Below are 11,642 nucleotides of genomic sequence, written 5' to 3' on the forward strand. Positions count from 1 at the left end.
CTTTCTGGGGGCGGAGTTCAGCACTTGTAATCCATAAAGGCAGGGACACATTGGGAGATATTACCCTTGGTCAAATGGTCCTACCTGACCCCCAACTTCCGTCACGTAAAAAATATCGGGTTGTTTTTGACCCAAATTGGGTTGTTTTTTTACCCATTGTTGGGTCAGTATTTAACCAAACAAAATATTGGGTTAACATAGAGATAATTTTATTTTATTATTTCGCAGGAATTTTATATAATTCGAAGTTTCATTTAAATCAAGGAATACTTCTGCGTATTGTTCCATACTAGAGTGACTGAGAAAAATCATATCACCTCGGGTAGGAATCGAACCTACGACCGAGGTGATATGATTTTTCTCAGTCACTCTGGTATGGAACAATACGCAGAAGTATTCCTTGATTTAAATGAAACTTCGAATTATATAAAATTCCTGCGAAATAATAAAATAAAATTATCTCTATGTTATGACTACAGGCTATCAAGGTCCTGTTATAAATTAGTTGACGTTAAATGCTACGGCACCGTCAACAACGGGTTAAATATATCCCGTCAATAATGTGAACCAGATCGAGTCATTCTTAAAAATTGGATGTCCGAGGCCTGATTATTCGTGGCCTCGGTAGTCCAATGGTAGTGGCGTTGGGACGGTAACCCAAAGGTCGTAGGTTCGATTCCTACCCGAGGTGATATGATTTTTCTCAGTCACTCTGGTATGGAACAATGCGCAGAAGTATTCCTTGATTTAAATGAAACTTCGAATTAAAATATTGGGTTGTTTTAGTTTTCACCCAAAAAGGGTTATTTTCATAATGCTATTTTGGGTTAAATTTATAAATTACCCTAATATGGATTGAATATTAACCCAAAATATGGTTAATATATGACTAAATTTTGGGTTATAATTTAACAATTAATTGGGTTTTTGTTTTACTCATTGTTGGGTCAGTATTTAACGAAACAAAATATTGGGTGGTTTTCGTTTTCACCCAAAATGGGTTATTTTAATAATGATATTTTGGGTTAAATTTATAAGTTTCCCAAAATATGGTTAATATATGACTCAATTTTGGGTTATAAATTAACAATTAATTTGGTTGTATAAAATTATGTCTTGAAATTATAAGCCTTCCAATTTTATTCTTTGTACCTGCATGTTAAGATTTTTTTCTATGGGGATATAAAGATGCCTATAAATTGACCACTCATTCAATTTTGTTTTCACAAAAACATCCATTTATAAATTTGATCACACTTGAAAGAATATCGTAAGGCCTTGGCAATTTGCAATAAATTTAAACAAGGGAGCTCATTACGTTCTTCCGCTGAAATATCAACACAACATACAAAAATAAATTTAAAATATTGGAAAAATGTTAATTATAAATAGTAAATAAAATTAAAAATATTCTATACCTTTAGAATAAAAATTAAGAATCTTTTCAAGCACTCATGGAAACGATGCAGAAAGTTTAATTTCCAGTCTTCCAAAGACTACAAGTTCGATGGACACATTTAGTTGCTCATATCGTTTTTGGCGCGAGGGAACTTTAAATTCGATAGTATGACCCAATTTTGGGTTGCTATTATATTATCTTAAGAACAACCTAATTTTGATTAACCCAAATTTTGCGTTTCAAGATTTTCAACTACATTTGGGTTATTTTTTACTCAAAAAGTAGTTAAAAATGAAATGACCAAAATCATTTAACCCAACGTTTTTAAGAGTGTAGGGACCGGGGACTACGCTTCGGCTCAGGCTAACGTAGGATGGTCCCAGCACTGTCGGCACTCTGTCAGAGTTGATGGTTTCCAGCTGCGTGGCGGGGTCCCCGTATGAGCCGCTGCTACCCTTGCTGTCCCACCTTTTGGTCTCAAGCCAGGATATCCAGCTCCAGGTCTGCGGGAGTCTCTGGGATGCAAGTTGGCCGTTATTGGACCTTAACCTCTGGATGTTTACTTCCGTTCTTTTGAAAGCTGGGTGTCTGGCGGTGCTGCTACAGAATATACCCTTTTTTCCACGTCTGTGCTGATCGTTCCATTGCTGCACCTTTCGGGCTGTGGACACTATCTCGTGGCAAAATGATATGATATATGATGATTAATATTGATGAACCGGTGTAAAACTACCAACTCAGTTCCAAGTTATAATAAAGTTCTTTATCCGTTACGGAAGAGCATTAGATAAAATTATCCAGGATGGAACCTGTAAGTAGAATAATATGATTTAAATATAAAATATAGTGATTCAAGGGTTAAGCCCCGGCTAGTTAACAAATTAGGGAGCCAGTAGGAGTAGAAACTTTACTCAATAAAACTAAGTCTAAACTCCTATACATTCAAGTTAAAAAGCTAATTTGTTCACTTTTCTTAGTTTTTTGAGAAAAAAATGGTACTCTATTTGTAAGGACTCCTGTCAAAGTGCAATACTAGCAGACTATTTGCCATCTAGGTAGGCGAAACGAAATTGGCCAAGTCTATTTCATATGTGAATTTTTTCCCAATTTCGTGCTTAAAGTTCCGCAATTCCAATTGCTTCCACGTCTGTTTGTGCTGCCTCAGTGTTCGCTTTTAGCTCATCTAATATCATTAATATTAGGATGCTCGTAATTTCTTATTAAATTCTAGTATCATTGATTTGATTAGGATTTCGTGCGGAATTTTTGATTTGGTTAGGAATAAGAGGGGAATTTTTGATTTGATTAGGATTTCGTGCGGAATTTTTATTTGAATAGGATTAAGTGCGGAATTTTTGATTTGATTAGGATTTAGTGCGGAATTTTTTGATTTGACTAGGATTTAGTGCGGAATTTGGACTTGATTAGGATTAATTACGGAATTTTTATTTGATTAGGATTTAATGCGGAATTTGGACTTGATTATGATTAATTACGGAATTTTTATTTGATTAGGATTTAATGCGGAATTTTTGATTTGATTATGATTTAGTGCGGAATTTTTTATTTCATTAGGATTTAGTGCGGAATTTTTTATTTGATTAGGATTTAGTGCTGAATTTCCATCGCTGCTCTCTGCTTAAAATCCCACAATGAACTGCAGTAAAATACATCATTGTGACCTTCTTTTACTTGTGACGAATAATTGAATGTTTATTTTCTTCCAGAATAGCCTACAGCTGACTGTCCTTCGCCAAATATAAAATGCACTGAAGAGTGTGGTGGTCTACAGCCCATCGACTGCACCAAAAATCAATTGATTCGCTAGTCTATTCTCAAACAATTTATTGGTACTGCAATTGTCTTTCAAACCGTATTTCGATGGTGCGATTATTGAAATATCTTGGAGGTGCATTCACTGATCAGAGTATCATTCTAATAAATGGCAGTCAGAATTTCAATATTAAGTTTTCAGTAGCGCTGTAGTATTCTGGGAAAAGGTGTATTTATATTTTGGATTATAATACAACTTTAGCATTTTTTTGTATCTTTAGCTGATGAGCAATACATACTTACTAGAAAAACAACTAAACGTAACTTAGTATAAAAAGACTAGTAAGAACTCCCGCTAGGTTGTCAGTCCTTAGGCACGTATTGATTTAGACGGTCTTTGTCAAAATAGACAGTTGTTATAAAAATTAGAATTGTAAAAATAGAGTGTCGAATTTGTTGCTGTTATGTTAATTATATACGTTCATTTATAAGGGGATTTGAAAAAAACTAGAGGCATTTTACTGAAATATGCATTGAAAAGATTGCATTATCCGTAAGTTTAAAATATGTAAATCTAGATTCTAGAATTATCTAAAAATATGTTCATTTTTGTAGGTGGGAAGAAAATGTGTTGCGAAATGTCTTGGCAATATTAGATTACATTAATAACCTATTTTGACGGATAAAAACCAAGAAATATACTTTGGTTATGTAAGTAACATAATAACGTCGGTTAATGATAGTCTGTCGCAGCGATTGCATATTCAAAGGCTTAGAATATAGTTGTACACTTCTGTTTAATTTTTTTATGCAGTACACTGTTAAAAATAAAGGTTTATAAAACGACCAAAATTGGACTTTAATTTATTTCAAACCATTTGGTTACTAAAAACGGTCTAATCAATTATTTTAGACCCATTTTACTCTTCCATGTTTATTACAATACCTTTTGGGGTATTGAAAGGGAACGAGCCCTAAGAATAAACCTTTTCCAGTCCTGGTGGTAAAGGTATAAAAATGTTATGTTCTAACATTTAGTCCTTTTGAATACCCAATTAATTCCCTTAAACGAAGAAACAAATGATATGGACCAATTTCGAGACTATAGTATTTGAATACTACGTTATTTATTTTCGTAATATTTTCTTTAAAATAACATAATGCGAAGAAATTACAGTCACCAGGAATATTTAACTAAGGTTAAGTCTTTAAAAATTTGATAACAGATTTTAAATATAGGGGATATCGATTACGGCGTCAAACTATGATAACCCAAATATCGGCACCAAATAATTCTTGCTATGTGTATATCAAAAATTGAAAGTAATAAATGATACTTTACGTGATCAACCCCCTTCGTTCAACGACTTTAGGGACGCTCATTCGACTATTCCCCCCGAGCGAAAACCAGCCTAATCTGGCCATGTTAATGGTTAATATATTGAGTCGTATTGAATAATAATAAATATAATTAAATAAGGGCCTATAAAGGACTAAAATAAAGTTAAAAAGGATTGACTTCTTATTGATTATGAAGTAAAATGGATAAAAGAGTGTAAAATAAGTACTTAAACACTCCACAAAAGGACTGAATTTGGGGGCAGAAGGTTTCAATATGTTTTATGATAAAACCCTAAATGGTCTTAAATATTGGAAAAAGTTTTAACTACTTTAGAGGTCTAAAATAAAACAGTGTATTAGTATAAGTATGACCCTTATTCTCCAAAGCTAAAATTTTTAAATTATAATTTGGTTTCGTAGGTGATTATATAAATTACAAGTAGTTTTTGACCTATTGAAAATCAAATCACTTTCTGAAATTAGAGTTATGCTTACATTGGTAAAATAATGATCAATTATTGAATCGCAAGATAAATTTACCATTGTAAATACTTGCTATGAAGGTAGATTTATACAATTATGCAATCATTATCAACCGAACTAATTTATTATATTATTGACAATTTCTATATAGAATGAAAGCAAAACATTCTAGAGACACTGGATAGTCGACCACTGTTCCTGTTTAAGTTCCAAAGATACGATTGAATTAACACTTTCTTTTAGAGAACGGCATTTTTAATTAACCCTTCCGGGCCGGTTTAAAGACTGTATTGAGCTCATGCAAGGAAAAGAGTCGAAAGACCGAATGGTTTTTACACTTTGTGCCAAGCACTATGGAATACATGTTTGAAATCCTATCATGATAGAATTGCCTTTAATTTGTTGGATGTTATGATAACTCTCACAGGATTTCGATAGCAATTTGCTTCACTCCACGCTTCTAAATCTGAGCTGTTAGACCTTTGTTCAGGATTTGATGGAAAATAGACTTTATCTTTACGGACCGTTATTTTCGCTCTTTTCTTTGAAGCTTGGTTACAAACTTATTTTATCTCGAAGATAAAAACTAGCAGACGCCTAACAAAGACCTGTATATTTTTAATAACGAATCAAACTCGAGAGCTTTCATGACACCCAATTTTACGTCATTTAAGGTGGTATAAGCGTTTTTGACCCAACCCATAATGCTCCACCACAAAATACCACAGGGGATATGGGGAGATATTCATTCCAAGTAGCGTTATGGATTCCTGATGATAGACAAAAATATTCAGAAATTAAAGACTTAATTTTACCTTCTCATATTCCTTTCGACTTTCACTCTAGGACTCTAGGTGATCATATGAACTCACGCAGTGGCGTAGACAATGGGGGTTTCCGGGTTCAGCCCCCCCCCCTTGGGCCTCACTTTGACTGTACTAAATTTACACCCCCTTCTCGACCCCCCTCTTAACATTCACATACTTCGACTTCGGACTTCCACCTTGACGAATTTCTGGCTACGCCACTGACCTCACGTACCGGCCAGTCCTGCCCTACATTCCATCTGAAAATTTTCCGGTGTTTATATAATGTATTTTCAACAATTTTTAAATGTTTTAAATTATAAAATTTAGTTTTGGCCCAAAATATAATGTATGGGTGTTATATCTTAATAAACGCGCAATTAACAATTACGTTCTTTTAATTATAGTTTTAGTTCCAAACAGAAACACGCAAAGAACCGCCTAGACCTCAAACCTCACAAGAAACCACGGTCATCGTCACACCTGGTTTTAAATAAAATTTTAAAAATGTAGATGGCACCACCAGTGCTTCGTAACGCCATCCTTTTTTGGGCTACAAACACAAAAAAGTGCTATACAACCCTTATTTTCACCCCTCACGCCGGTGATGGAACCCTTTAAAAATACTATCGAACTAAACAAATCAGAGAAAAATTAGTCACACCTACACCTATGAAAGGGTAAAATTTTCAACAAGAGATGGCACTGGTGTAGATGGAGCATTGGAGCGTATTAAGGGAGAACATTTGATGGTCTTTTTCCAACTCGTTTTTTAAATTCCATTTTAAAGTGGTTTTTAGCGTAATTAAGGTCCCGCGTCGCGCGCTTTTATTACATTTTTAAAACTTAATTGGTTTCGTGACTCCTAAAATGGCATCAAGATTAGTTTCTCTTCAAAGTTGTTGATAAACAGTTTGTCATTTAAGTTTGATTTTCAAAATCGTGATTGAATGGAAAGGGTTTCTTGGATTTTCAGTTCAATAAAGTTTCAATATGGGCAGGTCAGCGAAAAATATCTGTATATAACGTACCATTACGAAAACGGTGGATCAAATAATGTACCTTTATTCCGATTTGGTTAAAATCATTTGATCGAAACTGAATTGGATACCAATAATCATTTGATTGAAACAGAATTGGATATATATAATCATTTGATCCAAACAGAATTGGATACAAATAGTAATTTGAACCAAACAGAATTGGATACAAATAGTAATTTGATCCAAACAGAATTGGATACATATAATCATTTGATCCAAACAGAATTGGATACATATAATCATTTGATCTTAACAGAATGGGATACATATAATAATTTCGCCCAAACAGAATTGGATACTAATTTGTACATTGAATCATATCATTTTCATAAGTGTATAAAATGGGATTATCATAATTAACCGAAATTATAATAAATTAATTTTTGTATTAAATACACCATTAAATTAGCTTTGCTTGAATTAAGTGTATGCGTTTAAAAATAATAAAAGGAATGTCCTTGGAAAATAATAAAAGGATCATCGTTTTGCATATTTCAAAGGGTCATCCATTGAAAGTAATAAATGGATCAACGTTTGCATATCTCAAAAAAGACCATTGATTGAAAATAAAATGATCAACGTTTGAAAATAGTAAAAGGATCATAGTTTAAAATAATAAATGGAACATCGTAGTGTTGTTAATTTTCCGGGAAAATAAAATGCGAAAACATTTTTAGAAATTTTCCGGAAAATTATCCGCAAATCGGAAAAATAAAAAATTGAAAAATAAATTACTTTTTAAGGGTTTCTAATGTTTTTAACTTTTTAACGATAAAAAATGTTTAATATCAGTAAACATACTACAAAACATTAATAGTGTTACATTGTTTATCAGTTTGAACTAGTCTAGAAGTTTAGTTTTACTTTTTGATTCGAAAAAATGTGGCGAAAATGCAGCTTTATTTCAATTTGCAAACAATAATTAGACTAATCATGGAATTAAAACTTTTTTATTTTTTGCGGATAAATACGGAAAATTTTCCGACTTACAACATTAGATCATCGTTTGCAAATTTCAAAAGGGTCATCGATTGAAAGTAATAAAAGGATCATCGTTTGTAAATAAAAAGATCATCATTTGCTAATATTAAAAGGGTCTTCGTTTTAAAACATTAAAGGGTCATAGTTTGAATATAATAAAAGGGTCATCGTTTGAAAATATGAAAAAGGCCATCGTTTGATATAATAAAAGGGTCGTCGTTTGAAAATATGAAAAGGGTCATCGTTTGAAATATGGAAGGGCCATCGTTTGATATAATAAAAGGGTCATCGTTTGAAAATATGAAAAGGGCCATCGTTTGATATAATAAAAGGGTCGTCGTTTGAAAATATGAAAAGGGTCATCGTTTGAAATATGGAAAGGGCCATCGTTTGATATAATAAAAGGGTCGTCGTTTGAAAATATGCAAAGGGTCCTCGTTTGAAATATGAAAAGGGTCATCGTTTGAAATATGAAAAGGGCCATCGTTTGAAAATATGAAAAGGGTCCTAGTTTGAAAAATGAAAAGCGTCATCGTTTGAAATATGGAAAGGGCCATCGTTTGATATAATAAAAGGGTCGTCGTTTGAAAATATGAAAAGGGTCATCGTTTGAAATATGGAAAGGGCCATCGTTTGATATAATAAAAGGGTCGTCGTTTGAAAATATGCAAAGGGTCCTAGTTTAAAATATGAAAAGGGTCCTAGTTTGAAAAATGAAAAGGGCCATCGTTTGATATAATAAAAGGGTCGTCGTTTGAAAATATGAAAAGGGCCATCGTTTGAAATATGAAAAGGGTCGTCGTTTGAAAATATGAAAAGGGTCATCGTTTGAAATATGTAAAGGGCCATCGTTTGATATAATAAAAGGGTCGTCGTTTGAAAATATGAAAAGGGCCATCGTTTGATATAATAAAAGGGTCGTCGTTTGAAAATATGAAAAGGGTCATCGTTTGAAATATGGAAAGGGCCATCGTTTGATATAATAAAAGGGTCATCGTTTGAAAATATGCAAAGGGTCCTCGTTTGAAATATGAAAAGGGTCATCGTTTGAAATATGAAAAGGGCCACCATTTGAAAATATGAAAAGGGTCCTAGTTTGAAAAATGAAAAGGGTCATCGTTTGAAATATGGAAAGGGCCATCGTTTGATATAATAAAAGGGTCGTCATTTGAAAATATGAAAAGGGCCATCGTTTGATATAATAAAAGGGTCGTCGTTTGAAAATATGAAAAGGGTCATCGTTTGAAATATGGAAAGGGCCATCGTTTGATATAATAAAAGGGTCGTCGTTTGAAAATATGAAAAGGGCCATCGTTTGATATAATAAAAGGGTCGTCGTTTGAAAATATGAAAAGGGCCATCGTTTGATATAATAAAAGGGTCGTCGTTTGTAAATATGAAAAGGGTCATCGTTTGAAATATGGAAAGGGCCATCGTTTGATATAATAAAAGGGTCGTCGTTTGAAAATATGCAAAAGGTCCTCGTTTGAAATATGAAAAGGGTCATCGTTTGAAATATGAAAAGGGCCACCATTTGAAAGTATGAAAAGGGTCCTATTTTGAAAAATGAAAAGGGTCATCGTTTGAAATATGGAAAGGGCCATCGTTTGATATAATAAAAGGGTCGTCGTTTGAAAATATGAAAAGGGCCATCGTTTGATATAATAAAAGGGTCGTCGTTTGAAAATATGAAAAGGGCCCTCGTTTGATATAATAAAAGGGTCGTCATTTGAAAATATGAAAAGGGTCATCGTTTGAAATATGGAAAGGACCATCGTTTGATATAATAAAAGGGTCGTCGTTTGAAAATATGCAAAGGGTCCTAATTTGAAATATGAAAAGGGTCCTAGTTTGAAAAATGAAAAGGTCATTGAAATATGGAAAGGACCATCGTTTGATATAATAAAAGGGTCGTTGTTTGAAAATATGAAAAGGGCCATCGTTTGATATAATAAAAGGGTCGTCGTTTGAAAATATGAAAAGGGTCATCGTTTGAAATATGGAAAGGGCCATCGTTTGATATAATAAAAGGGTCGTCGTTTGAAAATATGAAAAGGGCCATCGCTTGATATAATAAAAGGGTCGTCGTTTGAAAATATGAAAAGGGTCCTAGTTTGAAATATGGAAAGGGCCATCGTTTGATATAATAAAAGGGTCGTCGTTTGAAAATATGCAAAGGGTCCTAGTTTGGTAATATTAAAATGGTCATAGTTCCATAAAAAAAGTATAGTATGATATGTTTATCCTTTTTATTTTCTGTAAAGTCAAACCATCTATTTTGGTCTTTGCGAACCAGTTTTCCCAAGGCGCAAAAGTTTTTCGAAGCGAATGATTTTTTCCTTGGTTTTTTCTTTTTTCTCGTAATTTTCGGGTCAAGGGAAGGCTTAATATCACAGCCCGAATTCTCGTTGTAGGTTTCTTGTGGTTTCGAGCGCGAGCCCTTAATCTGAAGCGTAAAACACCGGGCAGGGAATTACTTTCGCATTTGGAGAAGAGATTATACTCCCTTTAGTTCTTCGCCTTAATTCCCTTTAAAAGAAATCGATTGCCGTGTATTGGCATCCTATAAAAAGAGAGTACGTTTGAGGGTGCTTTCGATGGATACCTTTGTTTGGTGGGTGGCTTAAAAACCACGAACAATGATGGGCACGCTTCACTCATTTTAGAGCCGGTTCGAGAGTTCAGAGACAGAGCTTTTCAAACAATTAAGAGCTACGTTGCCTCTGTATTGAGCCAGATAATCGAGGGTTGAAATATAAAAGAGGCTAGTCTGTTTAGGGCTGATGTTGAATTGACTTTAAAGAGCCCTTAACTTAATAATAGATTGAGAAAGAGCAGTGTGGAGCTCTCTTTTTCGTTCTCAAACTCTGGACAAACTGAGACGAACGAATGATAAGTATCCTAAAAACCGGGTTTCTTGGATTATAATAGCTTGACTGATGAGGTATCTGTATCAGTTGGTTTGAGTGCATGTGAGAGGGATTTAATCTGAATATCTCCAGAGAAGAGCGCGAACGGCGAACGTGATAGCTTAAAGTAAGCAGTGTGAGATGAGAATGGATTTCGAGAAAATGCCCTTCACTGACCACGAATTCGCTGGTAGAATAAAGATCTTTTCTTAGTAGATCCGGTTGTTTAACGAGGTATCAATGACCATTAAAAACGGATGCTTAATTGCAATCTAATGGTGAGTTTCTTAATCCAACGACATCTCTCGGGAATTAAATGTTTAGTAATTGTGCGTTTAAATTTGCCCTAAATCTAAATCTTCACCCTAAGTTATCTTTGTTAATGTATAGATTACTGAGCGCCGTCATTGCAATTCCTGAATGTAAACAGTGTATCAGTTTCCTCAATCCTAGTATTTATCTTAGAAACTTTTAAAGATAGTTTTGAAATTTGAAATTGAAGGTTAATTTTAATTTTTTATACGCTTATGCTAAAACCGATTACGTATTTATTACTACTTAGGAAGAAAATATGTTGTAGAAATTTTTAGCGCTGTTCCCAATCCCACGTCATGCTTGAAAAGTAAGCTCTTTTTCCCTAAAAACAAAATCTGTACCTAGGTTACGTTACCCTTACCCCGTGTCGCGCCGGGTGTAAATTTTATTATGATGCCGTTGGATCATTTCAACATAATCTATCTCCAAAAAGCAGAAATAAATACATTCATGTCTAGACCAAAAGACCTAAATGCATAAATCACAGAATATTTCTTTAGTTGAATATTGGCAGAGTCGTATACTCGATGAAATGTCGCTTAAGAATAGTTTCTTCAAAGTCTATATATATATATATATATATATATATATA

The 11,642-nt window shown here is 33.7% G+C and overlaps 1 non-coding gene across 1 annotated transcript; it reads left to right on the plus strand.

The window, feature by feature from the left end:
* Positions 1-618: 618 nt before the first annotated feature.
* TRNAT-GGU (transfer RNA threonine (anticodon GGU)) lies at positions 619-691 on the plus strand. Its single transcript has one exon. It is a non-coding gene; the product is annotated as a tRNA-Thr (tRNA).
* The last annotated feature ends 10,951 nt before the right edge of the window (positions 692-11,642 follow it).

The sequence above is a fragment of the Leiobunum rupestre genome, chromosome 10 (genome assembly GCF_980474605.1).
Source record: "Leiobunum rupestre chromosome 10, qqLeiRupe1.1.hap1, whole genome shotgun sequence".
Classification (NCBI taxonomy): domain Eukaryota; kingdom Metazoa; phylum Arthropoda; class Arachnida; order Opiliones; family Sclerosomatidae; genus Leiobunum; species Leiobunum rupestre.